General features: G+C 57.6%; 1 pseudogene; it reads right to left on the bottom strand.

The window, feature by feature from the left end:
• Positions 1–644: 644 nt before the first annotated feature.
• LOC140634486 (L-xylulose reductase pseudogene) lies at positions 645–1,929 on the bottom strand (annotated as a pseudogene).
• Positions 1,930–8,694: the final 6,765 nt, after the last annotated feature.

The raw sequence follows: 8,694 nt of genomic DNA, 5'->3' as shown, positions 1-8,694 counted from the left end.
TTTAGCAGCTAAATAAGCATATAGGAACAAAGAATCCCAGACAAGGAGCATGTGGTCTGGCCAAGGATGCCTGAAACGTAGGGTGCAAAAGCCAAACTTTGCCTGCTCTGGGGCACTGAGTGTCAGCTGGCTAGGGGCATGGGCTCCATAGCAGGTTGCCTGAGTCAGGGCTCACTAACTGTGCCTCAGTCTCCTCATCTTGGAAAAGAGAACTCCAGATCTAAAGTGAGTGACTATTTAATGACTGAACAGGTGGGAGCGGCTACAAATACATTTGCAGAAGTCCCTTTAAAGTCATGCTTCTCCGGACGCCTGGGTGCCTCAGTGGTTGGGCCCATCTGCCTTTGGCCCAGGGCGTGATCCTGGAGTCCCAGAATCAAATCCCACATTGGACTCCACACGGGGAGCCTGCTTCTCCCTCTGCCTGTGTCTCTGCCTCTCTGTGTGTGTCTTTCATAAATAAATAAAATCTTTTTTAAAAAAGTAAAGTCATGCTTCTCCAACTTCACGTTTCCCACAGTTATAATAACCTGGAAATGTCGTCTAAAAGGTAGGTTCTAAAGAAGCATTTCCCTCCCCCCCCCCGCCCCCATCACCAATTCTTTTTTTTTTTTTTTTTTTTTTTTTTAAGCAGAAGACTCATGTTTATTGGAGAAACTGGGCGGGGGGAGGGGGGTTCTGCATGGAGCAGGGTGTCAGTAGAGACTCAGGTGGCCAGGAAGCCCCCATCCACCGGCATAGCGGAACCCGCGGTCATGCTGCTCCGGTCACTCAGCAGGAAGAGGATGGTGTCCACCACGTTCTCCACCTCTGCAAACTTGCCAAGTGGGATTCGATCCAGCATGGTCTTGGCCTTCTGAGGGTCGCTCCAATTGGCCTGGCCCATGGGGGTCATCACCACTGTGAGGTTCACCGTGTTCACGCGGATCTTGTGTGGCCCAAGCTCCAGAGCCATCACCTAGGTCAGCATGTCCCTGGCACCCTTGGTGGAGCAGCAGGCGCTGTGGTTGGCTATTGCTCGCCGCGAGGCCTGGCAGGAGATGTTCACGATGGACCCTGGGGCTCCCCTGGCTATTAAGCCGCGGGCCACCATCTGGGACACTTGGATGACGACGGCCCGCAGGTTCAGGTCGAAGGATGCTTCCTTGGTGACCTCCAGGAAGGGCCGCAGCAGCGCCACGCAGCGTTGCTCACCAGCAGGTCCACGGGGCCCACTGCCCAGTGCCCGCTCGGTGGCCTCCCGGTCAGCCAGGTCCACACACACGGGCTCCACCCCGGGACGCTCGCGACCAGGCTGTCCAGGTCGGCCCGGCTCGGGCTCACCGCCACCACCTGCACCCCCGCGGCGTGCGGCGCCTGGACCGCGCTGCGCCCGATGCCTTTGCCCGCCCCGGTGACGAGCGCCCGGCGGCCCGCGAGCCCCAGCTCCACGGCCGTGGTTCCGCCTCTGCGCGCGGCGGCGGCCCGACCGCCCCCATCACCAATTCCGATTCCGTGGCTCTCACGTGGAATCCTGGAAGGTTCCAAGAACAGCTTCCCCGGAGTTTCAGGACCCAACGGATGAGCTGTGATTGCGCATGATGGACACTAGATGGAGCCACGCGCCCAGAGAACTGGTCCGAGCCGCGCCGCGCCGGGCCCCGAGGCTGCTTCGCCACGCGTGGCCAGCAGGTGGCGCAAGCCGTCCTCGGAAGGAGCCGCCGGTCCGCGGGGGCGGGAGGGGAGCCGGTGGTGCGCACGCTCGCTCCCTCCCAGCTTAGCTCGGGCCGCGGGGGCCCGGCCCCTGTGCGACAGCGTCCCGCCTGCCGTGGTCTTAGCCCTTGCTCCCCGGGTAAAGGCGCTGCACTCAGCAGGTGCTCAATAAAGACTTGATCACTTGGGAAGACACACACAGGCCTGCTGGGTGACCTCTGTGATGAAGACCGTCATCGCCTATTAAGTGCCTACTGCATGCATGCCAGGCGCTGTGTTAAGCATCTACCACACTCTAACGGATCCTCGGCCACCCGCCACAGCCCTGAGGTGGTCATTGTGATTACTGGACACACACGGCGGAGGGGGCCCCATGGGGTTCATCGGGGCTCAGGGAGCCGTGGGCAGCACCGCGGCGCCGCGGCAGAGCAAGGGCTCCGAAACCAAGGAGGGCTTCCTGGAGGTGAGCTCTGCGCAGGCTGCAAAGTGCGGTAGTCGTGGCCTGGCAGAGGGAGGGCGTCGGAGAACAGCCCTGAGCAACGGGGGAACCAGGGTGCTGAGGGTGCTGGAGACGCAGGAGATGCTGGGCTGCAGGGGTGCCGCAGGGGGTGCAGAGCCTGCTGGCCGAGGACGCAGCCGCGGGCGGGGGGGGGTCAATGGACTCAGGTTCCGGTGCCGCCCGCAGGCTGCGCGTCCTCCGTGGAGCTCACCTTGCCTGTCGGTCCTCGTGCTCACAGGTGCGTCGCGAGGCCTGAGCACAGCGACCTACAACCTACGGTTCCCGGTTCAAAGTGAGCCCCGCGGGGTCGCTGACTTTCTTTCCCTTGTAACGTGGCCGCAGCAAATCCTTCGCTGTGCCTCAGTTTCCCCACCTCTCCCTGGGGTTGGCGGTGGGGTGCAAGGGCTCCGGTGTCGGGGTGTGAGCTGGGGCCGCGCCCGGCGGAGGCAGCCGGCGGGGCGGGGGCGGGGGGCGCGGTGGCGACGCCCCAGAGCCGGGCGGGCCCCAGGGGGCGGGCGGCGCGCGGGGGGTGCTCGGGCCCAGGGCGGTTCGCGGTCCCCGCAGCCCCCGCAGCCCCCGCAGCCCCCGCAGCCCCCGCAGCCCCCGCAGCCCCCGCGACGCCGGACACGTCCCGCCCCGCCCCGGGAGCGCACTGGGAGCGCACTGCGTCCGCGGGCCGCCTGCTGCGGCGGGGGGGGGGGGGATGGGGGGGGGATGGGGGGGGAGGGGGGACCCCACCCCGGACGGGGAGGCGGCGGGGGGGGGGGCACTGAGCAAACCCGCCCGCGGAGGACGCCCCCCCACTGGGCCGCTTGGGGGGGGCGGGGAGCAGCCCGGTGGGGGGCCACGATTTTAGGTACAAATAACAGAGCTTCTACGCAAATCGGATTACGTGGAAAAGGACTCCTCAAAGAGACACCCAAGGCGGTATGGGTTTCAGGTAAAGCTAGATCTGGGCTCTCCAACAGGGCCCCCTCCGCCCTGAGGCAGCCCTTGCCCCCTCGGATAGAGCCGGCCAGGCGGTCCCTGGCCTGGAGAGGCTCCCTGCCCCCAGGGCCGGGCCTGGGCCACGGGGCGTGGGGGGGGGGTTGGGGCGCCCCAAGCCGAGCTCGCTGTGCTGTGAGCAGAAGGCTGGAAATGATGCAGAGCAGCAGAAAGAGCATGTGTCCTGCCCCAACCGTCCCAGCCAGAGACCACACATCTGGACAAAAACAGAGGCTGTGGCTAAAAGCACAGGGGGAGAGAGGGGGAGGTGGGCAGGGCGCCCCGGGGAGGCAGTGACTCAGGGCCTCAGAGACCTCAACGTGGGCCTCAACGTGGGGGGAGAGAAGGAAGGGCCAGCGGGCAGCGAGGGGCGGCAGGGAAGGAACCCAACGGCCCACTTGTCCGCCCCTGCCCGGTCGGGATCTTTAAGTCCATCTGAAGGCCCTTGTGTTCACCCAAACATGGCTTAGCCTCTCCTCCGTCTCTGCCTCTTGCGGAGGCAACTGCCTCGGCCTCCCTCACCGGCGCCTTAAGGCCTGGCTCCATGCTTCTCAGTGCTGCAAAGTCCTACCTGAAGTCTGCCCTAAATGTCTCCTGCTGTTGGTCACCATTTAACAACTGTGCCCACAGATTCCCCGAGTCTCAGGTGGTCTGTCCTCCCCTCCCCTCACTCCAGTGGCAGGAGAACCTAGGGCAGAGTCCGGGCCTTTGTAAGACAAGGGAAGCCCCAGAGCTTTGAATCATCCAAAACGACTTTGAGATAACCCAATTCGGAGCCCTCAGCTGTTCATTCTGGCCTTTCCTTCTACTCCGGGGGCCACCCCACCACCGCCTCCCCTGCTTACTAAGCCTTTCTTCCCACCTCCCCGCATCTAAGAGTAATTCATAAATTAATTCAACCATTTATTTGACAAATATTTATTGAGTACCTAATTTGTGAAAAACCCTATTCTAGGTCTCGGAACAGCAGCTGACCTTCTAGTGCAGGAATCAAGAAACAAATAAGAAATTAAAGTCACAAAAATGGGGGCACCTGAGTGGCTCAGTGGTTGAGCGTCTGCCTTCAGCTCAGGGTGTGACCTGGGGTCCTGGGATCGAGTTCCGAATCAGACTCCCCACAGGGGCCTGCTTCTCCCTCTGTATCTCTCACGAATAAATAAAAATAAGATCTTAAAAAAATTTTAAAATTAAGTCACAACGGCAGGCGGGGGAATCCTTCTGGTCAGTCCAGGAAGGCTTCACAGAGGAGGCTGCATTTGAGTTGAGACCTAACAGAACAGAAGCTTGCAGGCCACCCCGCCATGCTCCGCCCCCCCCCCCTCCTGGAATTCGCGGCCCAGCTCTGCGCCCCTGGCATTGGGCTGGGGGAGCCCAGCAAGGTATTGGAGGGAGGAGAACACCATCAGGGAACTAGTTCCTGGATCCCTGCTCCCACCACCACCAGAGGGGCTCTCGGGCTGGCTGTGTGCTTCAAGGCACCTGCTCTGTGCCAGTCTCTCTCCTTTTGGCTCCTGCAAGCCAAAGGTCTCCTGTCACCCCTCTGGGCCTGCAGTGGTCTCAGTGCTGGAGCATCTGGTCTGGTTCCTGCACCACAGGCTGGCTTCCCCAGCACCCCACCCACATGCTTTGGTTTTAATTCCTCTGTCAATAAGCTTTCCTAGAATTATCCTCCCCAGGGGTGCCATCTGCTCCCTCCTGGGTTCCTGACTACAGGGACAGGCCACAGCAGGTCACGTGGGGTTCTGCAGGCCGTGGCAAGGAAGTGGGTTAGTTGGCAAAGGGTTTTAAGCAGAGAAGAGCGCAAAGCCTTCTGAGCCTCCGAACCTGGAATCCATAGGCCTGGGTCTGGGGTGGGGGTCCTGACAGAAAACCCAAAGGGACCCGGACTTCCTGGCCCCAGGAAAGGTCCTGCCTCTGCCCCTCTAGGGCTGTGTATGCTGACACACCCATGTGCCCCCCAGAGTGCTTCTCTGATGTTCCCGGGACCAGGACTCAGTACAAAATGAGAACAGCCCATGATCTCAAGCAGAGGGGCTCACGGGTCCTGGGTTCTCGGCTAAGTCTTCCACCGCGTCAGTAGCAATTCTCCGGTGGTGAGGGACGGACACTCAACCCAGACAGGCTCAAGCAAAGCAAAACAAAACACAAAGTTTGATGGAGAAGACGTACTGGCTCAAACAAAAAAAAGAAAGCTCAGGATACTCCAGCTGCAGGCACAGCTGGATCTAGGAGTTCAGTTGCTGACAGCAGGAGCTCAGGGTCACCATTTCTGTTTTCTTTGATATAGCTTCATCTCAAGAAGCCTCTGTCCTTAAGGGCACCTCCACCCTTACGTCACGCCAACCTCCTTAATAGTACATAGTGTATCTCAAACATCTCCAGTGAAAGTCTCAGATTTCATTTTCATTAGCTCCGAGGGACTCAGAAACCCATCTCTGAACCATCACCCAGCCAGTGGTACTGGGCCCAGGAGCCAGAAGGTAGGTCTCGTCCACTGAACCTCACAGACCTAGAGCCAAGGAGTAGAAGTTCCCCAAAGAAAAAATGAAGGGCCAGCTTCCAAAACTAAGAGAGGTTAGGGTGTTTGGAAGGCACATTCCACAGATGGCCACCCCCTCCCCCAGGCCCATCCTAGCCTTGGAATCTCACATTGTTGTTTTCCTTCTTCCTCAGTACCACCTTTATCTTGGTGCTTGGTATCCCAGCACCTGGAATTGGGCTCAGGAAAGTTTTCCTAAATGAATAAAGGGCTTACAGAAATTCATGCCGCATCCTGGTGACTCCTAAGCGTGGCCTGTATCAATTTTCTAGGGCTCCTGTAAGAAGGCAGCACAAACTGGGAGGCTTAAGACATCCAAAATTTATTCTCGAACAGTCCTGGAGGCTAGAAATCCAAAATCAAGGTGTTGGCAAGGGCTATGCTCCTTCTGCAGGCTCCAGAAAGAATCCTTCCTCGCCTCTTCCAGTTTCTGGTGGCTCCTGACAATTCTTGGCATTCCTTATCATGCGACCAAGACATTCTAAACTTTTAACCTGATTACATCTGCAAAGACTACAGCTGACCCATGAACAGCTCTGGGATCAGGCAGGGACAACGACCGCACGTGTAGTCAAAACCCTGAGTACAACTTGTGACTCCCCCCGCCCCCCACAGAACTCACCGCTACCGTCATCATAGATGCTACAGATATAGATACGTTACTGATGTCATAGACAACAAATGAAAGCTATTCTGATGTTCTATGTGTTATGTGCTATGTTCTTACAATAAGTAAGCTCGATGGAAGGGAATGTCATTAAGAAGATCATAAAGGAGGGACACCTGGGTGGCTCAGCAGTTGAGTGTCTGCCTTGGGCTCAGGGCGTGATCCTGGGGTCTGGGGATAGAGTCCCTCATCAGGGCTCCCTGCAGGGAGCCTACTTCTTCCTCTGCCTATGTCTCTGCCTCTCTGTGTCTCTGATAAATAAATAAAACCCTTTTTAAAAAAAAAAATCATAAAGAAGAGAAGATACATTTACAGCCCTACACTGTATTATTGGGAAAAAATCTGCATATCAATGGTGGATCCACACAGTTTAAGGGTCATGTTCATGAGCCAACTATATATCTGAGGGAGCACACATTTACTACAGGTACTAGAGGGTAGGATTTGAACATATCCTTTTGGGGGGGCACAGTTCTCCCCTTTACACGACCGGCATTAAGACTGGCTAAAAGATGCTGCAGTCTCAAACATAATACCTGATCTTGGTGGTTATTATGCAAGAGTTTGTCTGGTTGCTTTCATTTAATGGTTCCCCCACATCCACATGGGGTTACTGGGATTACCAAGGCAGGCTCTTAATGGCAGGCGGTGAAAGGGATACACAGGGATCTCATGTGGTCACCCACAAGTCCATTGCCACTAGACTGCCTGTGCTCTCCAGGCACCTTGGGCCCCTAGTCACTGCCGGGCACTGCTACTCCTCCCTCACTTCTGCAGCTGATGCCATTTCTAAATGCGCACCAAGCACCTACACTGGACACCGACGCCCTGGAATGCCAAAGCCATGCATGTTGTAGAGAGTCACAGTCAGGGCGCCTGGGTGGCTCGGTTGGTTAAGCATCTGCCTTCGGTTCAGGTCCTGATCCTGGGGTCCTGGGATCGAGCCTTGCATCAGCTCCCTGCTCAGTCAGGAGCCCGCTTCTCCCTCTGCCCCTCCTCCTGACTTGTGTGCACCTTCTCTCTCTCTCTCTCAAATAAATAAAATCTTAAAAAAAAGAAAAAAGTTGCTCAGCTAAAGCTGCCCTCTGCAGAGGAGCCCCAAAGCTATGTTGTTTAGGCTGCAGTGTCTTACAAAGCCTTCTGGGAAACGGTTAAACCCTGAATGGGGCCAGCAATATCTATGAGCACAACTGAGCCAAGCCCCATGCGAGGCAACAGGGAACAGCGGAGACTGTGGCAAACCAAAGCCCACGCCTCATCTAAACGGGGCAGCTGTGATTTATCGCCAGCTACCGGTTGCCATGTGAAAATTGGCACCCAGGATTGCCAGATCTTTGGGCATTTTTGAAAGAAAACCAGAAAGTCAGATTTCTACATGAAGTCTCCCAAGTTTCAAAATGCTGTCCAGGCTGGATTCAGCCCACAGGCCACGAGTTTGCAAGCCCGGCTTTTGTGAGACAACTTTTTCCATCTTCCCAGCTGTCCACTCTGCAGCTTGACTCTCTGGCTGCCCACGGGACATGGACATGTGTCCAAGGGGGCAGAGCCAGGAACAATCCCCCTCCCCCACTGACCTCAGCCTCACCCTCCCTCAGATAGCCAGGGCTTCTGCTCAGGTCAGGCCCATGGGCCTGGCTCCCTCCTGTGGGGCTAAGTCCCTCCCTCAGGCCTCCTTTCAGATTGAGTGCTGGCAGGCACGTAGCACGCTGCCAGGCAAGCCTGTGCATGTCTGAAGCCCACTGAGACCCAAGCTTCCGAGGCTTTTCCGGTTCTCAAGAGAAAAGTCCAGACTTGTCACCATGAACCCTGAAGGCCCTCACTGGAAGATTGCTCCTGGCCCTCGGAGCCCATGGCTTTGGGCCTCAAATTGGTCCCTGCTGATCCCAGTCCCATCTCTTGACCCTGCCCTTCAACACCGCCACCCTTTTTAGATAGAGGGAAACTCCCTTCTCCAGGGCGGCTTGCGGTCTTCCCTCTCTGGACCTCTGCACGCAGGGTGCCCCAGACTGTGCCTGAAACGTCCTTCCCACCGCAACCCCCACCCAACACTCCTGTGTCTCTGTAGGTGGTAGCTCAGAAGTCCCTTCTCCCAGGAGGCCTCCCCTGACCATCTATACTAGTTTAGGGGCTGAGGACAGATGTTCTCACAGCCCTCCAGAGTTCCTCCTTAGCACTTAATTGTCTTTCCCGAGGGAGGGAGGGGACATCCCCCTTGGGCAGGGACCATAACCCCTGTGCTTCCAAGTATGCGTCTCGCACCCAGCATCACGCCGGACGCCAAGCAAACGCTCCAATATCTGCAGTGGGAAGAAA

The sequence above is a fragment of the Canis lupus genome, chromosome 5 (genome assembly GCF_048164855.1).
Source record: "Canis lupus baileyi chromosome 5, mCanLup2.hap1, whole genome shotgun sequence".
In the NCBI taxonomy this organism is placed as follows: Eukaryota; Metazoa; Chordata; class Mammalia; order Carnivora; family Canidae; genus Canis; species Canis lupus.
The sequence above is the reverse complement of the archived record's forward strand: the minus strand, read 5'-3'. Positions and strand labels throughout refer to the sequence as shown.